Source organism: Bos grunniens, chromosome 7 (genome assembly GCF_055505025.1).
Source record: "Bos grunniens cultivar Pamir isolate PY7600 chromosome 7, Bosgru_T2T1.0, whole genome shotgun sequence".
Classification (NCBI taxonomy): domain Eukaryota; kingdom Metazoa; phylum Chordata; class Mammalia; order Artiodactyla; family Bovidae; genus Bos; species Bos grunniens.
This window is the reverse complement of record NC_141171.1, coordinates 97,818,345-97,843,487: the sequence shown is the minus strand read 5'-3', so window position 1 is coordinate 97,843,487 and position 25,143 is coordinate 97,818,345. Positions and strand designations below refer to the sequence as shown.

General features: G+C 38.9%; 2 long non-coding RNA genes across 4 annotated transcripts in view; one reads left to right on the top strand and one right to left on the bottom strand.

The window, feature by feature from the left end:
* LOC147370020 (uncharacterized) overlaps positions 1-25,143 on the bottom strand; it is a 160,704-nt gene that overhangs the window by 128,406 nt on the left and 7,155 nt on the right. For both annotated transcript variants that reach the window (XR_015168311.1, XR_015168310.1), the window contains exon 2: positions 18,549-18,650. This is a non-coding gene — a long non-coding RNA (uncharacterized LOC147370020). The remainder of the gene's footprint in view (positions 1-18,548; positions 18,651-25,143) is intronic.
* LOC147370019 (uncharacterized) overlaps positions 22,889-25,143 on the top strand; it is a 66,735-nt gene continuing 64,480 nt past the window's right edge. For both annotated transcript variants that reach the window (XR_015168309.1, XR_015168308.1), the window contains exon 1: positions 22,889-23,403. This is a non-coding gene — a long non-coding RNA (uncharacterized LOC147370019). The remainder of the gene's footprint in view (positions 23,404-25,143) is intronic.

The window sequence follows — 25,143 nt, the reverse complement described above, 5'->3', positions numbered from 1 at the left end:
CAGTTCTTCGCATCAGGTGGCCAAATTGGAATTTCAGCTTCAGCATCAGTCCTTCCAATGAATATTCAGGACTGATTTCCTTTAGGATGGACTGGTTGAATCTCCTTGCAGACCAAGGGGTTCTCAAGAGTCTTCTCCAACACCACAGTTCAAAAGCATCAATTCTTTGGCACTCAGCTTTCTTTATAGTCCAACTCTCACATCTGCACATGACTACTGGAAAACCATAGCTTCAACTAAATGGACCTTTGTTGGCAAAGTAATGTCTCTGCTTTTTAATATGCTATCTAGGTTGGTCAAAACTTTTCTTCCAAGGAGCAAGCGTCTTTTAATTTCATGGCTGCAGTCACCATCTGTGGTGATTTTTGAGCCCAAGAAAATAAAGTCAGCCACTGTTTCCACTGGTTAGCCATCTATTTGCCATGAAGTGATGGGACCAGATGCCATGATATTAGTTTTTTGAACTTTGAGTTTTTAAGCCAACTTTTTCACTCTCTTCTCTATTGTCACTCAATTTTATTCACAAATTTATTGAGTGACAATAAATTTGCCATTGTTTATGCTGAACTTTTTGGATTGGCACGTTTTCATTATAAATTAGTTACATCTCATTATGGTCTCACTGACTAGATTCTTGACTATAATAGTCTCAAAAATGCATTTCCTAAGTCAATCTTTAGCCACATTACACAAAGTAAGTTCCTGTGTAAAAAAAGTAACATTTTGACAGTAAAGTAAAAATTCTGTTTTTTGTAATTTGTTCCATCTGTTCACAATTAAAAGAAGAATCTGCTATTGAGAAAATAGATCAATGAAAAATAAAACATTCTAAACAGAAACATGGTTTTGATCCCCTTGTGCTTAGAAATAAACTGGAGGTATACTTTTTTCCCCAAGAATTTTGAACAAAAAATTATTCTCTCTGTGAAAGTTGGGGCCAAAAACTGTTGCTAAATAACTAAGTAAATAAAAATTTAAACTTCTAGCTAGAATGAAGTGACTATGGCCAACCAAGACTAGAATAAACAAATAAAATGTAAAAATAATTTGTTGAAAGTGTCCGAGAACTATCAAAAGAATAACAAGACCTGGAAGAGTTAATAATCCAGAGAAGGGACATTTTGCATCTGGGTATAGGAATTAATTCTTGGCGTAGGCAAGAAGATGAACACACTGGTTATGTAATTGATGGCAGAAAAACCAGCAGAGCTTCTGCAAGACTTGAAAACAGTTTGATGGAACTGGAGATCAATAGAAAGCCCAGAGATAAATCCACACACATATGGACACCTCATCTTTGACAAAGGAGGCAAGAATATACAATGGATTAAAGACAATCTCTTTAACAAGTGGTGCTGGGAAAACTGGTCAAACACTTGTAAAAGAATGAAACTAGAACACTTTCTAACACCATACACAAAAATAAACTCAAAATGGATTAAAGATCTAAACATAAGACCAGAAACTATAAAACTCCTAGAGGAGAACATAGGCAAAACACTCTCTGACATACATCACAGCAGGATCCTCTATGACCCACCTCCCAGAATATCGGAAATAAAAGCAAAAATAAACAAATGGGACCTAATTAACCTTAAAAGCTTCTGCACATCTAAGGAAACTATAAGCAAGGTGAAAAGACAGCCTTCAGAATGGGAGAAAATAATAGCAAATGAAGCAACTGACAAACAACTAATCTCAAAAATATACAAGCAACTCCTACAGCTCAACTCCAGAAAAATAAATGACCCAATCAAAAAATGGGCCAAAGAACTAAATAGACATTTCTCCAAAGAAGACATACATATGGCTAACAAACACATGAAAAGATGCTCAACATCACTCATTATCAGAGAAATGCAAATCAAGACCACTATGAGGTACCACTTCACACCAGTCAGAATGGCTGCAATCCAAAAGTCTATAAATAATAAATGTTGGAGAGGGTGTAGAGAAAAGGGAACCCTCTTACACTGTTGGTGGGAATGCAAACTAGTACAGCCACTATGGAGAACAGTGTGGAGATTCCTTAAAAAACTGGAAATAGAACTGCCTTATGATCCAGCAATCCCACTGCTGGGCATACACACTGAGGAAACCAGAAGAGAAAGAGACATGTGTACCCCAATGTTCATCGCAGCACTGTTTATAATAGCCAGGACATGGAAGCAACCTAGATGTCCATCAGCAGATGAATGGATAAGAAAGCTTTGGTACATATACACAATGGAGTATTACTCAGCCATTAAAAAGAATACATTTGAATCAGTTCTAATGAGGTGGATGAAACTGGAGCCTATTATACAGAGTGAAGTAAGCCAGAAGGAAAAACACCAATACAGTATACTAACGCATATATATGGAATTTAGAAAGATGATAACAATAACCCTGTGTATGAGACAGCAAAAGAGACACTGATGTATGGAACAGTCTTATGGACTCTGTGGGAAAAGGAGAGGGTGGGAAGATTTGGGAGAATGGCATTGAAACATGTAAAATATCATGTATGAAACGAGATGCCAGTCCAGGTTCGATGCACGATACTGGATGCTTGGGGCTAGTGCACTGGGACGACCCAGAGGGATGGTATGGGGAGGGAGGAGGGAGGAGGGTTCAGGATGGGGAGCACATGTATACCTGTGATGGATTCATTTTGATATTTGGCAAAACTAATACAATTATGTAAAGTTTAAAAATAAAATAAAATTAAAAAAAATAAAAAACAAAGAAGCTTCAAACACAGGGCTGTTTCACTCTCAAGTTATTTACCAAATTTTGATACTAAATAAGGATAAAAGTGAAGTAAAAACACAAGCAAAGAACACTAAAAAGCAGAGCAGAATTTGTATTAATCTCTACTGCCAAAGCGACAATGATCAGAATTTAAGATGTTCTGAGGAGAGAACGAACTCAAATGATGGATTTGGTGGCAGATGTAAAGATTAGAAGACAAGATTAAGAATCAAAAAAATTCATTATTAGGAACTAAGAGGATAGGTTATAATAAAATTCATAAACTTAAACAAATAGAAGGAACCCTAAAATACATTAAAAATGAACAATAACCCGGTGTACGAGACAGCAAAAGAGACACTGATGTATAGAACAGTCTTATGGACTCTGTGGGAGAGGGAGAGGGTGGGAAGATTTGGGAGAATGACATTGAAACATGTAAAATATCATGTAAGAAACGAGTTGCCAGCCCAGGTTCGATGCACGATACTGGATGCTTGGGGCTAGTGCACTGGGACGACCCAGAGGGATGGTATGGGGAGGGAGGAGGGAGGAGGGTTCGGGATGGGGAACACATGTATACCTGTGGTGGATTCATTTCGATATTTGGCAAAACTAATACAATTATGTAAAGTTTAAAAATAAAATAAAATTAAAAAAAATAATGAGTCTTAGATCCATGTGGGCTACAGTGGCAAGTTCTAAAATACGTGTATCTTTGAGTACCAATAGAAGAGAGACGGAAGCAATATTAAATGAAATAACGACAGACTTTTTCTTTTCCAAAATTGAAGAAGAACATTAACTCAAAGAGTCAAAATTTGTGAACCCTACACAGGATAAAAAAACTAACTAGACACACAGCAATGAAACTCCTAAAGCCAAAGAGAAGAAAAGCAGCCTGAGAAAAAGACACTGGACCTTCAAAGAAGCAAGAGTAACAACAGAAACAGGAAATAATGGAATGACAACTTTAAAGTGCTGAAAGGAAAACCAAACAAAACCTTCCATCTGGAATTCTATCCCAGGGAAAATATCCTTAAAAAATATCTTTTAGAATACATGACCTGAGAAAATTAGTCATCAGCAGGCATGTTTTAAGAGAAATGTTAACGGAATTTCTTTATGTAGAAAGAAAATGATCTCAGATGGAAACATGGAAATGGAAGGTATGAAGAACACAAGAGATGATGAACAGATGGAAGAATATAATTGAATATTGATTGTTCAAAATGCATTTAAAAGTTGTGTGCTGTGTGTGCATAGCCACTCGTCATGTCCAGCTCTTTGTGACCCCATGAACTGCAGCTTGCCAGGCTCCTCTGTCTATGGAATTTTCCAGGCAAGAATATTGGAGTGAGTTGTCATTTCCTTCTTCAGAAGATCTTCCTGACCCAGGGGTTGAACCCATCTTTCCTGCATTTACAGGTGAATTCTTTACCATTGCACCCCCTGGGAAGCCCCATTTAAAAATTATGTACAATTAGAATGTGTGAGAGGAACTATATACAAGACAGAAAGAGTAACTATAATGAAAGTGTTTAAGATAATAGCATAATGAAGAAAGAGGAAGAAAAAGGTCTGCAAACAGCTTTTGTGGAATTGAATTTGATTTTTTTCCATGTTAATTACTTGGATACACTTGAATGAATGAGTGTTTTTCTAGTGCAGCATCATAGACATTTGGGTACCAATATTGCAATAATATTATACAGAATGGTTACCATGATTTGTGCTTGGTTATGCAGCCAGACATGTTCCACTAAGATCCTCGAAAAAGAAAAAAAGCCTGGAAACAGTTTCAGAATAAACTATATATTACGAATGTCACTAATAATGGTGAGAATGCAAAACTAATTGAGTTGAGAAGACACGGTTCTTTCCTTTTACAGTCAATGTGTAAAACTCTGTGGTGCTTCACCAGATGAACAGTAAGCCCATTATCACATACGTTAAAGATCAGAAATTTCTTCCTTCCAGCACATAAGCAAGCACCTGCAAGAGCGTGGCAGAGGGCTTGTGTCATTTATCGGCAGGAGACCCTCTCTTCACAGAACAGCTGCCTGACACAGAGCCCAAACTGTGGCTCCCTTGTGTTTTGAAAAAGATGATGTCTCCCCTGGAAGGACAGGCGTACAATAATGGGAGTTTTGGCTGGGAGTTGCTCTGGCTGAATGACAGATCTTCATGGGTGAAAAATGGACCTACATAACGTGCTTACTATCATAAACTCAGAAAACAACATTTGAAATGCATAGGTTGACAACCTGCCTAGTTCTCATTTCAGTTTCAGTGGAAAACATGGCACTCAAGGAAGTTCTGTTTTTACTGATCAAATTGAGATTTTCCATCCTGCTATCCTCTCTTTCCTCCCTTTTTCCTTCTGAGGATACATTTTTTCCCTCTCTTGTTGATTTATATTGCTACATGGTATACAGTACTGCTTTACAGAGCTATTTCTTTGTATGTAAAGTTTTGTTTTGAGTATCTCAAGATGACAAATTGGCTCTCATGGCATTGAGAGGATTTAACTTAATGTCCAGAAAGAACTAGTCAAGTTGAGGATGAAGTTCATGGATAAGAATTTCAAAATCTAACTTTTAATCTAGTACACTGAGCTCTTCTTTGAAGAAGCATTAAAGAAGTGTAAAGCTTTATTTATCCTACTAATTTTTGTTCATGATTTCTGATGCCTATTTTAAAAATATAAAGAGGGTGAACTCTATCAAAAGACATAAGATGTAAGCTTATGTTTTTAGGACAAATTTCTCAAATTTTAAAAAATTGGTAGAATTCATAAATGCCATATATACTAATCTCTAAAGCTTAAATTACATTTATTTTGACTCTAGGGTTGTTAGATGAAATATAGAACACTCAGTTAAATTTTGATTTCAGATAAATAATATTTTTTAGTAAAAATATGTCCCAAATATTATATTTTTATCTATGGAATAAACTCTCTTCTCTGACACTATTTTTAAAAAATATAATCTGGGTGTCAATGGCTCAAGGACTATTAACTAAAACTTAAAAATGAGACGGTTTTGTGTGGTAAAACCTACTTAGTTTGCTTTTGAGACACAAAAAGACTGCAGTTATTTATCTGTCTCAAAAGAAGCTTTAAAGCTTCAGGTCTTTCATTTTGTCTTGATTTTTACTGCTTCAAATCTATATTTTCTTCAGCACCCTACTAGTAGTTTATGGGGCCATCATAAAGAAAAATAGGCCTGACTGTTTATAGGCAATTTAGTGCAAGATCCAGTTCTTCAATATATGTGTGTATATATAGCTGCAAAGTCTAGGGAACCCAGTTTTCATGTTGGCACATACCTTTTATTTCACACATTAATGACAGTGTAATTGTTTATTAAGAAGATAATCTAGTACACAGATTTTACAAACCAGTGAATCTGAGTTTTAACCCTAACTCTTAACATATTGTAACCGTATAGCTTTGGAGGAGTTACTTAAGCTCTCTATGCTTCGGTTCCTTCGTGTTAAACAGAGGTAATAATGGTACCTGATTTGTAAATTTGTTGTGAGTATTTAATATGTTAATATATACAAGTTCTTAGACCAGAGTTCAACACACAGTCAATGCTATACAAGTATTTGTGATTGATTATTTTTTGTTTCTTTTCTATGTGCAGTTAACATGTCAAGGTTTTTTTTACAAATCCTACATTTAATCTTCAAAACAATTATCTAAAATTAATTTTATTAATGTATTTAATAATGTTGTATAATTTGACTACTTAAGAGAGCCGGGATTCAAGTTCAATGCTTTTAATCAAAATGATTTCCTGTAATATGTTGATTATACATCCCCACCTCCACACACAAATACACATTCTTCTAGGATGAGTGATTTCTTGAGACACATGTACTAGTGAGCTAAAGAAATCTATATAACAAAGTCCATTTAGTAGGAAATAGTGTTCATTGATTCTACTGCCTTTTCTTCCTTCCATCAAGGCTAGGTTCATGAAATCCTAGGACCACACAACCTACACTTAACTTGTCTCCTTGCTTTTATTTGTTATATTAATAAAGTATTCACATTTGCAAAGGTGTAACTTTGAAAAGTATGAGACTTCTCTTGATTATGATCCTTAATAGTTCTGCGTGTTTGACTAGAGCTTCTTGTGGCTATGTGACAATTTACTTTCCCATCCAAGGACCCGTCTCACAAGCATGAATGTCCAAACATGTACACACATGTGTATATTCCGCTTGCTCAATTTAATGAGAACCTGATTGCAAATTATCTGATGATTTCCTAGATTTTAAGACAACAGCAAAGGAGAGTTGTTCATTCATACATAGGATGGTGAACTGATGATAGATACAGAGAAAACGCTTGAGAAAATTCAGTGAACAGAAATATCTATTGGGGGGGAGTTGCATGTCAGTCAAATGAAAACACAGGAAGTTATTAAAACTGTGCAACCACACTGAAACCTAGCTTTAAAAGAGTGTTTTGATCAAGGAAACACATTGCAACAACAAGGAGATTTGAAGATAAAACAATTAAAAAAACTTGAGTTTCTCAAAATACTGTGAGGAAGACATGTACTCTTTCCTGATATGTGTATATATATACATATACATATTAATTTTTGGCTGCACCGCACAGCATGTGGGATCTTAGTTCCCAGACCAGGGATCGAATACTTGCCCCCTACACTCAAAGTGTGGAGTCTTTAACTCCTGAACCACCAGGGAAGTCTTTTTCCTGATATTTCTTGAAGAATTAGTTGTTCTTATCTCCACTCTCTTAACCTGTTATAGATGTTTCTATTCTTCTCTCTCCCTGAAATCAGCACGACTCTCCTCCTTGCTCTGGATAAAAGTCCCCTCCCAACCTTCTCCTTGGTCCCTTAAGTCTCCTCCTCCTCTCCACTTCCTGCAGCCTCTAGACTTCTGTCTCTCCACACCTCTCCTCAAGAGTATGCATCACCATCCATAATCTCCATCATCTCCAGTCCTCTGGGGAAGGACGAGGGTGAGAAACTGTGCAGACAAAAAGAGAATCCCCTTGGAGAAGGGGAGGAAAGAAAGGCCAGGAACACTGAAGAGCTCATTCTTCCTTCCCTTCCCTTCCTTCTCCTCTCCTTCACTTCCCTCTGTCCTGTCCTTTGCCGCTACTCTTGAAACACTTGTAATTCACATATAAGGCAAAACTATCCCAAGCATTATTGCAGGATGAAGTAAATATAATTTATATTTACCTATTCTACAATTTATATCTACTTATTTTATATGACTTTTATTTCCCCATTCTTGCCCATGTCTATTAATTGATATTTTTGAAACTTTCTGAGTATAAAGTATTTATGACGTTGATTCTTTTTCTTAATCTATCTCTGTCTGCCCTTCCTTCCCCTCTTATTTCTTTCTTTGTCTCTCTGTTTCTCTAAGTTTCTCTGTCTCTCTCACAAACACACACACACCTGCACACAAACACACACACACCTGCACACAGACATACATGCACACACACACAGAGTTCTTTGGTTTACACTGAAGCCAACCCAGGCACACAATTCATTTTGCACTGTGGATCCCAGATAACTGATCTGCCAACCAGTTCTAACCTTTCATTCATAGGAATGCTGTCTGAAGAATTGTGGCAAATTACTAAAAGTAACTGAGAGATGTGGCAAGAGGGGCAAATACGTGATTCATAATGGTGTATTTTTTTACAGTTTAATATTAGCGATGCTTTTCAATAAACATACAAAATAATCAAGCTCGATACTAAAAAGTTCAGGTTTTAATGTTTGTAATGTGAGAACAAGGAAAGCAAGTGGAGAAATTTCAATGGACAGAGAGGATTATAAAACATTAACATTAACAATAATAACTACCGTTTACTGAGTAGTGACTTTCCACTAGAAATTGTGAAAGTCTTTAAGCATATATTATCTAATTTAATCCTTGGATCAATACTGGTAGAGGTATTATTATCCTCATATGCCTTTCAAAATTTTTACTGGGGTACAGTCGCTATACAATGTTGTGTTAGCTTCTGCTGTACAGCGAAGTGAATCAGACATATACATACCTCTCCCCTTTTGTGGATTTCCCTCTCAGGTCTGCACAGAGCACTGACTAGAATTCTCTGTGCTCTAGAGTAGGTTCTCTTTCGTTACCTATTTTATAATAGTAGTGCATATATGTCAACCCCAAACTCCCAGTTCATTTATAGAGGGAAGATCTAAGGTTTACACGGATTAAGTAACTGCCTGTCATCTATCATTGGACTTGTAAATTGCAAAGATGGAATTCAAATCCATATCTCGCTGATCTAATGTTGTGCTTTAAACTTTGCTATACATGTGTATAGACTTATGTGTAATACATGTATACATATATTTACATATATGTAAATGTACAGAGTAATTGCTTCTGTAGGCAGTTTGCGATTTCAGATAGAAGATGTTTAGAAGGTGGGGACACCTTTCTTAAGGCTCTATAGTATGAGGCAGATGGTCATATTATAATTAGTTCCATAAGTGCATTTGAAGAATAGAGAACCAAAGAGTAAAAATAGGGCAACTGTACTGTGGAGCCTGTCAGGTGTGGCAGCTCATTACTACCTTTGCTGTCCTTTCCCTGGTGCCTTCTCTCTCAAGTTTCATTTACTTATTTCATTTTCATCGATTTATACTTAAGTTGAATTTTTTTGCATCAGGATTATTTAATATCCTTTTTTTTTTCCCTTCTTGACATCTGCCCTCAATGTTGCATGTTCTCATTAACTACTATGAATTGTAATTAAACAGAAGGATATGTGAAGGTAAGTGAATGCTGTTTCACAGGTGGTCTTATGGAGGGTTTGTGCAGAGCATCACAAAATTCCCAGACAGTGAGGACTGGTGCCTGTGGCTTACGGGCAGCCTTAGAGACTCTCATTCCTGAAAGAACAGAATAAGGAACCAGGATGGTCATGCTTTAACACAAACCTTGTACAATGCCATTTGGTGCCATGGATAGTATCTGATTTTAGTTAGTCCCGGACGCCTTTTATATGAACATCAAGAAGTTAAATGTGTCCCTAAATGTCTGACGTGAGGACTGAACTATAATTCTATATTACACATTCTCTGCAGTTGGTGGGAAGTCCAGGGGTCAAAACCCTGCTTGGGGCATTGTCAGACACAACAGTTTAAGTCTCTAGCTTGGCACATTAGTCGGTGATGGTATTATGGGGTTGCTTAGGGCTCTGACTTCCCATGGATAACTGGAAAGCATCAGCATCACAGTGCCTCACATTTGCTGAGTACCCAGAAGTCACATATGTGACTCAGTGGGTTTTTACAGAATTTAGACGTGTCACTAGTCTTTCAAATGCACTGTTTAGTGGGGAGACAGGGCAGACCAGCAGAGAATGGGAGCCCTGGAAATAGGTGTGCTGCAAGTTCCCTTTAGTTGGAATCTTGTGAAATGTTTGAGGGCAGGGATAATTTATAGTGTTGCCGCAAAATGCACCCTCTCTTATCTTGCAGCAGAGGACTCTCCTGGAGTCTGGAAAGTATACTAATGATTACACGGAACATATCTACTGTTTTCAATAATGCTCCAAAATATTGTGTTGTAAGCATAATGGAACAGCCAGAGTAACAAGTATTGTTTTCTTAATTTCTCAAATCATAGCTAAAAACATTGACAGAGAAGTATTAAAATTACATATCAGTTCTATAATTCTGCTGCTGCACAGTCGTGTCCGACTCTGTGCAACCCCATGACGGCAGCCAACCAGGCTCCCCCGTCCCTGGGATTCTCCAGGCAAGAACACTGGAGTGGGCCTATAATTCTGAGTCTTCCTTTATTTTCTCTCTAATGTACAGGCCCGCTTAGCAGTGATTAAGTGAATGATGTGGGGAGAAATGGGAATTCTAGAACAAGGGCTGTCAGATCTCTGTGTGATCAACCTCAGGTGGAAGGCTTCACACACACAGCTCTTGGGATCCACCCCCAGAGTTCCCGATCCTTTAGGCCTAGGGTCAGGGGCCATAATTTATGTTCCTAACTTTTGAACTGTGGTGTTGGAGAAGACTCTTAAGAGTCCCTTGGACTGCAAGGAGATTCAGCCAGTCCATCCTAAAGGAGATCAGTCCTGAATATTCATTGGAAGGACTGATGCTGACACTCCAATACTTTGGCCACTTGATGCAAAGATCCGACTCATTGGAAAAGACCCTGATGCTGGGAGGGATTGGGGGCAGGAGGAGAAGGGGATGACAGAGGATGAGATGGTTGCATGGCATCACCGACTCAATGGACATGAGTTTGACTAGGCTCTGGGAGCAGGTGATGGACAGGAAGGCCTGGAGTGCTGCAGTCCATGGGATCGCAAAGGGTCGGACACGACTGAACAACTGAAATGAACTGAACTGAACAAGTTCCCAAGTGATGCTTATGCTGTTTCTCTGAGGACTAGTCTTTGTGAACTACAGTTTTAAAATACAAGAAGGAATTGAATGGAAACAATGCTTTCCTGCTGAGTGTTCTACTTTCTTTTTGAAAAACAGTGAATAAAGAAGAAGGACTAAATGTTCAATTTATGAAAAGAACTTATCATTCTTTTAAAACAATATTAATGCTGCAGAGGAGACTTAGAAGTTCTGGTGGGAAATCCTAGGCCAGAACTATTTCATCTGAAGACAAAATACCACCTGCTGCTTTTGTTTACTTATTCTGAAGAAACTGCTTCAGTGTTTTCTTCCTTTCAACTGATTTTATTATACAGATATATTTTAAGGAAGATTATAGACATTGTGATATCCTGCCTCACAAATACTTCAGCTTATATCTGTAAAAAAGAAGAGCATCGCCAACATAATCCAAATGGCATTATTACACCTAACGAAGTTAATAATCATTATTTAATATTTATTCAAATTTCTTAAAATTGTTTCTAAAATGTCCTTTTTTGTTGGTTTGTTCATAGCAGGATCTAATCCAGGAAAACAGATTGCATCTGGGGGTGTGTGTCATTTTAAACCTTTTCAATTGAGGAGAGTTCTTTGTTTCGTGACACTGACTTGACGAAAAGAAAGGGCCACTTGTTCTGTAGAATATTTCTTTCTTTTTTTTTTTTTTTGATTTGTCTTGCGTCCTTGTGGAAAGACCTATATAAATCACAGTAAATGTTTTGGTAGGGGTGTATACTAACTATACTCTTTACTGTATTACATTAGGGGACACATACCATCCAGCTTCCCATCATTTGCATTGCTTTGACTATGCATGGTAATGCCTTCCCGATCATCCACTATGATATTACATTTTCTGCCTGCTGTCAGAAAATCATCTGTGTGCTGTCACTCTGGTACCTCACAAATGTCAGATCCCTCTATACATTTACATTACAGTTTTAATATCACTTGATAATGCTTATCTACAGAAGTAATTTCATTTAAGTTTACAAAGTGATTGTTTATTTGTTCTGCTACGCCTTCCAAGAATATTATCTGGCATTCTTTTTAAAAGTAGAGCTTTTTCTTACAACTGAGGCTGTTTAAGATGCATTTTCTACTGGAAAGCTTTATCTTTCTCATAATTCACAAATTTTCAAAGTGAGTAATTGGTTTTAACTAAACGCCTCAAATGTTGACAAGTGAGGTAGCCTAGCTTTCTCTGTGTAAGTGTCATGAAGGACATGCTGATGTTCACGATTAAATGTGGTTCAGTTGCCTACAATTATTCTGAAAATGTACTCGCATGACAGGAGTGAGCTGTCAAGAAGCAATGAGCTGAAGACCCAAAGGACAACTCATTATGACAGGAAACAGGTGACTGCGCTGCCAAGACAACTCAAGGCTTCAAATTCCCTTATTAGCCTTTTTTGGGTAAAGCATCCAAGGAAGAGGCCCCTACCCAGTGAAACACTGACAAGAGAAGACACATTCCATTTGCTTTGAGAGGTATTCATTCCAATGTGGCTTAATAAAGTCAATCCAGGAAATTGTGGCCACCAATTTTTATTATTAATAATAGATACAGTTTTTTAAAAAGTCAGGGTGCTAAGAAACCTTTCAGGGTATATAATCTTTGCAACGTGTTTGCTTTGAGCCATTTTGGGAATAGTGATGGTGGAAGAAATGCTGTTCTTTATGGTATTTATAACAATGCTGAGCTTGCAAAGGGAAAACAGACTGACATCATTGGACGAATGCAGCAAGGCAGTTACATGTAAACACAAGGGGAGTGATTTATATAGAAGTCTTCAGCATTTTTCTCTATCTCCTGGAGTTTTTTTTTTTTTTTTCAAAAGATCAACAAACAAAAAACCTAGTAGTGAAGAATTGGAAAGCGTTTCCTGTTACCTTGCTTTGAAGTGCCAAATGACGTTGGTAAGACTGTTGGCGATAGCCACAGTCATAGGTTTTAACTGTGTATGTTCAAGGAGTTGAACTTCTAGCAGATGTTTTCAATCATCTCTCTTGGATGCTGTCACCCCTTCCTTTTGTTCAAGTCTCAGCTAAAGGGACATGAAATCTGTGCTCTGTATGGAGAAAATCACTATGATAGATTTGTTGATGCGAAAGATAGTCCTACTCGTTCCCTCCCTCGTTTGCTGGAGAGCCAGGTGTTATTCCTTGGAAAGCCACATAGAACTCTGAACTGGGAATTTTCAACAGCAAGTACCATTAGCTGGGATCATATCTACCCTTCCTAGGACCCCTGTGCCAGGAATTCTCCTGGGTTGACCTTAAACCCAAGCCAGTCTGACATCTTTCATCTCTGTCACTATTCTCACACCCATTCTCTAGCACTGGAATGAGTTACTGGTTTTCCAGAAATTTCCATACATACATACAGAAATATATGCAAAAGTAACATCCTGAGAATTTTCCAGGTTGAACTTCCTGGTCACACAAGGTTGTCCTTGCGTGGAAAGTTGTCAGTGTGTCAGAGTTGACAAAAAAATAAATGGTATCTTGTAGAAGAATAGTAAAGATAATATTATTCTTCATTTCAGAAATGTTTGATGAGTATTTACTATGTATCATGAAGGAATAGCTCTCTTAAACCATTAAACTTGGTATCTGCTGCTGCTGCTGCTAAGTTGCTTCAGTCGTGTCTGACTCTGTGCGACCCCATAGACGGAAGCCCAACAGGCTCCCCTGTCCCTGGGATTCTCCAGGCAAGAACACTGGAATGGGTTGCCATTTCCTTCTCCAATGCATGAAAGTGAAAAGTGAACGTGAAGTCGCTCAGTCATGTCTGACCCTCATGAACCCATGGACTGCAGCCTTCCAGGCTCCTCCCTCCATGGGATTTTCCAGGCAAGAGTACTGGAGTGGGATACCATTGCCTTCTCCAAACTTGGTATCTACTCTCTACTAATTGTGTGATTCGGAGCAATTAAGTCTATGACTAAAGATGGAAGAATGTTTATTTCTTTGTAGGTAGGGTCTTCAATTTGACCTTTATCACAATCAAACAACAAGATAGCCAGGGTCCAAAACACTTCAAAGTCTCACCCTGCTGCCAGTTTTAAAGGCTTTCGGAATGTTTGTTTCTTTCATACTTTAATGTTTGTGTATTTATAACAAAGAGCTTATTATAGTGCATAATTTCATAATTATCCATTGATTCATACAGCTCCTTGCTAAATTCAGTTCCAGGTGTATTCCTTATGTTTTTCATCCAAGGTTCAGATTTGCCTTTGAGATAATTTATCGTTGGTTTAAAGACAAGAGAAAAAGAAAATGAGAGACATTGCACCTTTCTGAATCCTTTGGGTACAATAAACAGTGCAATTAAATCAGCAATTCTAAGAACTCTGAAGTTGTTTTAAGAACAATTTTCCTCAGGTCTATAAAAATGCCATCCCTTGTAAAGCTTCTGAAATCAACTAGTTGTATCTTATAGCCAATGAGGTCTTTCATTGGAGGTTTTGATGTGTGAGTTATGTTGACTTCAAAAGTTTCCTTTTGAAGTGTGGAATGAAATATAATTTTAAGAATTTTAATTCTGTTTCAGTTCAGATCCAGAGGCAACTGTACTTAGTATTCTCTGCATTGGCAAAAGTCTTTGAATTTAGATAGCCATGACTGTTAAAAATGAGAAAGTTTGAGAGTTGGAGTTGTAAAGAGTTTCTTGGGCACAGGTTGTATTTTCTTGTTGCTTCATTAACAAAGGGAAAAGTTTTAATATTTTGTAAACCTTGGATAAAAATGAATGTATTGTAAACAAAAACATCATTTTATTATATTTGTACAGAAAATTTGAGATCACTTGCAAGGTCCTAGATATGGGGTGGAGGGGGTGGGATTAGTCATCAAATCTTTCAGACACTTCCATAGACCTTTAAGTATCTCCTCTAAAGGTCTGCTCACCCACTGCAGAGACAGGAAAATGCAGTGATGCGTGCCACAAAGGCAGGCTTGCTGTCCCACATGCCTTGCTTTTGACTCTCCCAAAAGACTCACTCTGGCTACTGACTTTCCCTATTTCTTAGGACCTGGACCATAACAAGATATTTACTCTTTCATTCTTCAACCTTTAGTCTGATACTAGAAGATGTTCCATGTCCCTTATATAGAAACAGATGGTGCCATGCCCTAGATTTGCTGGAATATAGCTCAGAGCATCCTGCTGGAGAAGATTTTATGGGCTCAATCAGGACATGGGTCCAGCTCAGGGTGGAACATGCCTGCGAATCACAGAATTCCAGGCTTGGGAGATTCTTCTGAGTTTAGGAATTTACCACCTCCTCCTCTCCTGTGTTACTTTCCCTGGTTTGTGCAGTCTGTCTGAGTTCACATAGCTCTGTTATATTTTTGAAACCACTGTGAGAAAGTCTCTGTAGTGTTCCCCCCTCCCCACTGCTTCTGATTGGAGAATAAGATAATTTTGAATAAAGATTTTGGCTCTGATAGTTTGTGTTCCCGTACTGCTGAAGGCTTAGTCTCCTTTATGCTAGGGTGAATCAGTAAGACCCCATGGTGTTAATGAAACTAAACAGGATCATATGGGGCTCCTAGTCAAGGAGACTTCTGTGTCCCCTGGTTCTTATAGGGGACAAACTCTAGATTCTATGAACTTCCCTGAATTCCAAAGTGCAAATTCAATCAGTGGAACAGTCGCTAATCCGGGAAGGAGGAGATGCAAACTCAAGGGAGGAACAGCCAAAAAACAGTAGTTCAGCCTTGGGGCAGGGTTCTCAAGGGATACACTTAACAATGTCTTGAAACCCTTGATAAAACTAAAACCCAGCAAATGAACAGCAGTCATCATGCCAGAGAGCACCACATGAGGCTAGGCTAAAGGATCCAGAGAAACTCATCAACACGATTACATGAGACAAGTTTAAAGTCCCTGCACATATCCTAACCTTATCAGCAAAGCGAAAGTCACTCAGTCCTGTCCTACTCTTTGCGATCTCATGGACTATACAGTCCTTGTAATTCTCCAGGCCAGAATGTTGGAGTGGGTAGCCTTTCCCTTCTCCAGGGTATGTTCCCAACCCAGTAAACCCACCCTTGAATCACTGTCATAAAACTCCTCACCAAACTCTCCAGGGTTGGGACACATAGTTTTCAAGAGCAGGAGCCTCTTATGTCTGCCTTTGCCTGGCAAAGCAATGAAGCTATTCTTTTCTACTTCACCCGAAACTTGGTCTCCAAGATTCAATTTCAACATCATTGAGATATAGTCATGTATTCAACAGACATTTATGGAATGCCTAGTAAGTATGCTCGGGCTTCCCTAGTGGCTCAGTTGGTAAAGAATCTGCCTGCAATGCAGGAGACCTGGGTTCGATCCCTGGGTTGGGAAGATCCCCTGGAGAAGGGAAAGACTACCCACTCTAGTATTCTGGCCAGGAGAATTCCATGGACTGTGTAGTCCATGGGGTCACAAAAAGCTGGACACAACTGAGCGACTTTCACTTTCACTTTAGTAAGTACCAGACATTTTAGGTGCCAATAAGAAAGAAGTAAACAGAAATAAACTAAATCCCTGCTCTCAAAGAACTTATATTGTTCTTGGAAAGGAGAAGATATCAGAAAAGCAAAAAAAAAAAAAAAAAAAGGTATGTATGTCTCTTAGATGGTAATAAGTGCTTTGGGAAAAAAGTAAAGTTCAGTAGTTCAATTCAGTTCAGTTGCTCAGTCATGTCCAACTCTGCGACCCCATGGACTGCAGCACACCAGGCTTCCCTGTCCATCACCAACTCCCAGAGTTTACTCACACTCATGTCCTTTGAGTCAGTGATGCCATCCAACCATTCATCCTCTGTCATCCCCTTCTCCTCCTGCCCCCAATCCCTCCCAACATCAGGGTCTTTTCCAATGAGTCAGCTCTTCTCATCAGGTGGCCAAAGTATTGGAGTTTCAGCTTTAGCATCAGTCCTTCCAATGAACACCTAGGACTGATCTCCTTTAGGATGGACTGGTTGGATCTCCTTGCAGTCCAAGGGACTCTCAAGAGTCTTCTCCAACACCACAGTTCAAAAGCATCAATTCTTCTGCACTCAGCTTTCTTCCTAGTCCAGCTCTCACATCCATACATGACTCCTAGAAAAACCATAGCTTTGACGAGATGGACCTTTGTTGGTAAAGTAATGTCTCTGTTTTTTAATATGCTGTCTTGGTTGGTCATAGCTTTTCTTCCAAGAAGCAAGCGTCTTTTAATTTCATGGCTGCAGTCACCATCTGCAGTGATTTTGGAGCCCCAAAGATAAAATCTCTCACTGTTTCCATTGTTTCCCCATCTATTTGCCATGAAGTGATGGGACCAGATGCCACGATCTTAGTTTTCTGAATGTTGAGCTTTAAGCCGACCTTTTCACTCTCCTCTTTCACTTTTACCAAGAGGCTCTTTAGTTCTTTTCGTTTCTGCCATAAGGGTGGTGTCATCTGCGTATCTGAGGCTATTGATAAAAGTTCAGCGGACAAGTTGCGATTTAAAATCCAGAGGTCAGGAAAGCCTTGATGAGATGGTGACTTTGAGTAATGACCTGAAGGAGGTAAAAGTGAGCTGACGTTTCAGGAAAGAGAATGCCAAGTAGACAGTGCAGCAGATGCAGAAGCCATGGATTTGAGGAATGGCAAGGTGGGAAATAGCAACCAGACTGGTGGGGTTTTGTACAGACAACTAGAACTATAACCTTGACTTTCATCCATATTGAACTGGGATACTTATGAACAAAGAAGTGATACACTCGAACTTAGCGTTTCAAGAACTTCAGTCGCAAAGTCACACGGAGGCCAGCAGGAGCCATGGGCAGAGACTGGAAGAGCAGTTTGGAGGAAGCTACCAGTAATCATTCAGGTGGGATGTGTGTGCTGAGGGATAAGAGGTTAGAGCAAGCCGGAGACACCAGAGGTGGTGAGAACTATTTCAATTCTTAATACATTTTAAAAATAGAACAGATATGTCTGCTAAAGGATTAGATGTAGGGTGTGAGAGAAAAAGGACTCAAAGGTGACTTCAAGGGTTTTGTCCTGAGCAGTTGGAAGGGCGGAACTATGGCTCACTGAAGTAAGAAAGACCTGGATCAAAATCCCTGTCTGTTACTCAGAGTGTGACTTTGGATATGCAACTTAAAACCTCTGCACCCCTAGCCCCGACCCCAGCCTTGGTTCCACTTATAAAATGGAATAATCTTATCTACTTAGAGGTTGATGTAAGAGTTAGAGATAATGTATTAAAGCTTTTGCAAGGTGCCTGATACTGGTGGGTACTCCATAATAACCGGAACACTTACTTATCATTGTTGTTCCTTGGGAACAAAACTACAAGTCTGGGTTTCCCCTCATGATAGGGCTTCAGATATTTGCAAATTACTCACATGTTTCTCCAGTCTTCTCAGAATGAATTCTGTTGTTTCTTTTGGTGGGAGCTGCCTGGATTCTTTGACTTTCCTCGGCACACGCAGGTTTGAATCACTCTCCTAATTTATAAAAGGAATGAGAAAGGTTTAGAAAGGACTCTATACATCTTTCAATAATGAGCTAAATTATCAGAAATCCACTTGTGAGAAATCTGTATTCCCCCTTCCCTCTCCCCTATAACAACTGTGAAAGGAAAAGCTTTATTTTGTATGCAGTTTATACAAGCATGAGTCAGAATAACGGGAGTCATTATTTACATATATTTTCTTTTTTTCAGTAAACCTTCATTTTATCCCAGGGCTGTAATGCAACTTTAGGGCAACCAAACATAACACCTCCAAGTTATAAAATCCGTTCCATCCAGCCACAGTTACAATTTCTCCCAGTTCTGAGCCTGTCCAGCAGGCTGGTTACATAGGCAAAAGGTTCTAGAAAGAATGAAAATGTCAGATGAACTCTATTTGACTAGGAACCATGCATCAAAATCATATGCCTTGGGACTTCTCTGGCAGTCCTGTGATTAAGACTTGAAGTTTCCATTAGAGGGGCACAGTTTGGATATCTGGTCAGTGAACTAAGTTTCCGCATGCCATGAGGAGCGGCTAAAAAAAAAGTTATATGGTTGGAGCAATAGCCTGAATACAAAAGGAGATATGGGAGAACATATAAAATCAGATTATGTCCTTGGTCCCCATGGTTTTGTTTTGTTTTTTTTTTTAAGTAAAATTTATAGTCCTGGACTAGTTTATTTAATTCTGTCTCACATTAATACTTTGTGTTCTATTTTTTTCCTTCTGGTGCCATCTCAAAACATAGTAAAAATAAATGTTAACATTCCACCTGCCGTGGTGGAGTTGATAGCCTTCTGGAACTTTTCATGGATAATCAAGCCTCATGGATTATACTGTAGTCAGCATACAGGCAGGGCCCAGATCTTAACCTCTGTTGGCGAGGCAAAGCAAGGAATTTAAACCAACATATGAAGAAGACAACTAGAGACTCTTTGACAAAAATTGGATTCTCACAGTCAGCTATAACTTCAATGTTCCTTATCTAGAAAAAAATTACTTTTACTAATTTATCTAAAGAAATAAACCTGATGATGCTTCTAAATTACTTAGCACCATGCCTGGAATATAGTACACATCCAAAAGGTGCTGTTTCTAATAGTAATAATGGTAGTATTTCAATTTTTTATGTGTCTTTCTGGTGCAGTGCTATTCTATATTCATTGAGACTGGTCAGGCTGTTAGGCATCTCAAAATGCACAGCAACATTGACTTAACTTGTTAATAAACTGGAGCTTCACACCTGCTCCCAGCAGTCCCTCAGAGGCCCTGTGAAGTAGAAACACAGCTGAAATGGTCCAGAAATTGCTGGCTGATTTTAAAGTCCTCAGCATTCACATTGGTCACACATATACTCACACTCCCAAATGAAACATATCTTTGTGCAAAAGCAAAGAAGGTGAGTGAGGCTGGCAGCTTGACTCACAGATGCTTTTACGCTTTTCACCTCCTCCCCACACCAATTTTTATTTAAATCCAGAGAAGCATACATTCATGACTCTCCTATACATTAGTAGTGGAATGGTGGAGTGTAGAACCAGCAATCTCAAGTGTGTCTAGGATTGGCTGGGTGGTAAGGGTTTAATTTGAAGCCTGGGAGCAGCCATGTGCATACATCAAGCCTGTGTCTACTCTGGGCATGCGCCCTGGTGACTGCTGGCTCACAGGCTTTCTCTTGGTGCTGCTGTGTGATGGAGTGAATTAAGATTTATGTTTGTCACTATGAATTTTTCTCTCAGTGCAAACAGATATATATTTTATAGGCTAGACACAAGCCCTTAAAGTTATATTCTAAAAGACTTTAGAAGAATCTGCAGTAATATTCCAAAGTAACTTCTGGAAATTGAAAGAACATTAATCATTCTAAGTATTGTTAAATTTTTCTTGTATGTTTTATTATTGTATATGAATATAGAAATACATATAAATATATATGTATTAATACACTTATGTGTGTATGTGTATATATATATGTATGTGTGTGTATGTGTGTAACCTTTACTCCCCAGGAGGTGGCTAAAACTCTTCTTTGATTTTCATTTTATTTTCTTGTTGTGATGACTACAGATCTCTGTCCCTTTAGAATGTAAGATTCACAAAGAAGGAATTTTCCCATTCATTCTTTGCTATGTCTCCCAGTGCCTATAAGAAAAGAAAGAAAAAGCTCTAAGTCGTGTCTGACTCTTGTGATCCCATGAACTGTAGCCTGCCAGGCTTCTTTGTCCATGGGATTCTCCAGGCAAGAACACTGGAGTGGATCGCCATTTCCTTTTCCAGGGGAACTTTCTGACCCAGGAATTGAACCCAGGTCTCCCTCATTGCAGGCATATGCTTTACCAACTGAGCATAAGAGCATCTATTAAATACTATACTAAATATAGAAAAAAACTTAAATATTAAACACTCATCCAGTAGACAATAAAGAAGAACTGCTTTCAAAGGACAATATAGACAAGTGTACAGTGTTCTTAAATTTGAAAGTGCATTACAAAAAGAATTGGGAATTTATCAAAAACTCATATTCTTATAGATGCTCAGAGGTTTCAGTTCAATCTGGGGTAGAGTCCAGGACTTGATCAAGCAGTCTTTTCTCCTCCCCCTCACCACCTTGCTACAAATGATTCTAAGAAAGGTGGCCCTTGAACCACATTTTGAAAAATACTGCCTTAGAGTCTGCTTTTTATTTACACAGACTGAATAACTAATACTCTAAACTTAGTGGCTCATTTCTCTCCCCATTCTACATTGCGTTCACTTTCCTTACCCAAAGTACATTAATGCCTCCTAAATTCCTTTTAGCCTTTGCTCACCTCTTTATCCCTTAGATTAGAACCACAAAGGTTTGGCCACCAATCAAAATGTGTCTTCCCATCTATTGACAGAGGATTAAGAGGCATTGAAGCTGACTGACATCAGGAAATGAGACCAAGACACAGTGTAGTTGCCCAGGTTTGCGAGAGAAAGAGAACAAGTGAATCTGCCTGGAAACAGCCAAGACAGAGGAAATGAGCTTTGAACTAAGAACAGAAGGGGGCAGGACTTGGTGGAAACAGGCCTGGACTGGGTGCTTAAGACAGGCACTCTAGTGTCTAGTGACAGAGACAACCAAAGGGGAGGCTACCAGCGTCGGTGCTTCTAGTCAATGCCAAAGCCAAAGCTGTGCCTGAATATAGGGCGTTGTGTCTGCGATTCAGCCAGAAAGGCTTTGGTTTCCCCATGGAATTGGGAATAAGGCAAATAGCTGGGTTAGCTTGAGTATGAAACAGGTTGGAACTAAAAAAACAGGCTTGTGAATTGCAGTTTGCCAAGTTGGGCCCTATGACTAAGTTGGGCAGTTGTAGGTGATCTGCCTGTGGGCTCTTTAGGCTCTGAAATCTTACTCTCTAGAAGAAAAACCTGTCTTTATTTTTATTTATTTACTCATTTTAAAATCAAAATGTGTTGGGCTGACATAGAAGGTAAGGATCAGGAGCATGGAGGCAGCCCTGCTGGAGGCAAGCTCATGGTTGAAAGGTTGCTTATAAAAAGAAAAAGTTAATCTTCTTTGACCTTGGGAGTGAAACTGCTAAGTGGCAAGTGGAAATTTTGTATGTGCACCGTTGGTGCTTTAGCACATAGCTCTCCAGCAGGGCCAATTGAGAAGCTTGATGGAGGACTGGAGACTTCAGGACACCCTTGCCTAGAGCAGCAGGTGGTTATACAAGATCATTTTCCAAAATGCACTTCTATTTTCTGCTCAGTCCGTTCACAACTTAAATAGTACAGATGATTACACTAACTAGTTGTATGAAAACTTGCTTAAGAAATTTAATGTCTCTGCATACACTCTTGCCTTTCTTTTTTTCATTTTAGAGAAAAGCACATTGCCTTTACAATGGGTAGAAAGTAATACTTATTCCAAAATTACAAAGATATATTCTGGCTCGAGAATTCAATGTCCAGATTCTAAAAATAGAGTAAAGACACTTATTACAAAAACATTTATTGCATAGTATATAAGATATGGTAAGACATGGTGGCTAAGTGTTCTTACCCTAAAGGGCTTATAGTCAAGTAAAAATAAGAAAAATCCCAAATTTTGTTATGGCACTAATCTAGAACCAAGAATTAAATTTGTTTTGTGTAACATTTTAAGGAAAAAAAAAATAAAAGAAAATCTACTGGACTAGATTACTAAATAAGGAACTGGCAAAACACACGGAATGAATGGGCATGTTTCCACTGGACACGTGTATGGGAAAGCAAGTGTTGGGAGTAAGAGGTCAAACAAATACAAAACAAGGCCCCAAACAAGCGCACATCTGTGCAGCTTGAGCGTTGAAAACAACCATCCGTATCCTAGAGGGAGTTACATACTTTCAGCTCCTTGCTTTACAGTTAATTTCAAGTAGAATCTCTCTTCATTTATTGTACAAATGATTAGTGCTTTCTGCTTGGCACTCTGCTAATGGGAAAAGGAAGATAAATTAGACAGGATTCCGCTTTCAAGGAGTTCAAAGATAGAAAGCAGTGTGTGCGTGCTCAGTCTCTTCACTCAGGTCTGAGTGTTTGCGACCCTCTGGACTGCAGCCCACCAGGCTCCTCTGTCGATGGGATTCTCCAGGCAAGAATACTGGAGTGGGGTTGTCATGCCCTCTTCCAGGGGAATCTTCCCAACCCAGAGATCGAACCAGAGTCTCCCACGTCTCCTGCATTGCAGGCGGATTCTTAATCCACTGAGCCACCTAGAAAGCAGTATTGTAAGGTAAGGTAAAAGCTTGAGGGGCCTTACAGAGGTTCAGGTGGGGGGGCGGTGGCTAGAGAAGTCTGGATGGCTTCAGGGGAAAAGGTAGGGGAGTTGAACTGGACCTGAGGGCGGGTGCAAGTGGACAGCCAGAGTTTGGAGAGCTGGCACGTGTTCTAGATGGAGAGATTCTAGAGATGTAAGAAATGTAACCGAAAATAGGTCATATTCAGGGCCAACCAATGAGCAATCTGGTTTGTGTGGACTAAACGGATTTAAGATAAAGGCACACTTGAAAAGTTGAAGAAATAGTTAAAGAAATAAAATGAGTGTTGAACAACATCTGATTATGTACTTAGTCTAGAGACTTGATGAGCAGGAGAACCAGGGTAAGGAACACTCTGAAGAGGATTTTGTAAAACGATCGCCAAGTTTTTCTCTGTAGAGTGGCAGTTGCAAACTCGACTGTCCAGGAGAGTCTGGTAAGGAATGCTGATGAGGGAACTGAGCCAGGGTAAGAAAAATAGCAACTCAAGGGAGATGATCAATGCCAGCAGACTCTTGATCTGCATGTCAGGAGGTGATAGGGACTGGGCTTAAAGTTGGCCAAGTGGACAGAACATTTTACTTTTGAAAAGGATAGCTGCTACTCAGCTCCAGACACTTGTAGCCTTGTGGAAACTGAGGCTCAGTAGGGCCAAATATTCAAGAGAAATTGGAAGCTCATATTTTATGTTGGAAATGAATTAAAATTAAACAACAACAACAACAACAAACCCAGTGGACCTCAGCATTGAATGGGCCAAAAAAAATAGGTCTGCAGGCAGTTTGAGACCTCTGATGATTGCTAGGAGTCCCTAAAATAGAAGGAATATGGAAAAGCCTTCCATTTGAAAAGAAATCAAAGCATCATACCGCTAGGAATAGCAGGAATAGCAAAGAGAATGTGGAAAACCCACAGCTTGTTTGATTATTTATTCAATGTCTGCCTCAGTAGACTGTAAACACCCTGAGAGTGGACAGCGTCCTTGCTTTTCTTCTCAACACCCAGCACAGTGCCTAACATAATATAGGCATGAAATAAATATTTATTGAATGGACATTACTCTTAGAAATGTATTCTTAAGGCTAATGAGAAGTGCTACATTCTAGTTTTTTTCTTTACTTTAGATTGATGTTTGAATAATTAATGACTTGTAATTTTACCATATCAATATGCTATTTAAGACATAACCTTTTTATTTTCAGCAGAATCTGTTCATATACTTTATCACAAAACCCTTAAAGTTTACAGTCTATGTGAAATCCATGAAATAACTGTGATCATGGTGTTCCTCTAAGCTTCAATGATTTCCCATCACCTACTGAAGACAGTCTAAACTCAACCTGATTCAAAGATATTTATATGATCTGGCTTTTGAACATTTCTTAGGTTCATCTTTTCTATTTCCCAATCTTGGGATAAGTGAGTAGGTAGGTGAGTGGTTCTTGGTTGTTGAGAGCTGTTTCAGAGAAGAATTTTTAGGGGACATTCATTTATATTTGATAGTGATTTAAAAAAAGACAATAAACAGCAATACACAGGATATATTCAGTTCAGTTCAGTTGCTCAGTCGTGTCCGACTCTTTGTGACCCCATGAACCGCAGCACGCCAGGCCTCCCTGTCCATCACCAACTCCCAGAGTTCACTCAGACTCACATCCATCGAGTCAGTGATGCCATCCAGCCATCTCATCCTCTGTCATCCCCTTCTCCTCCCA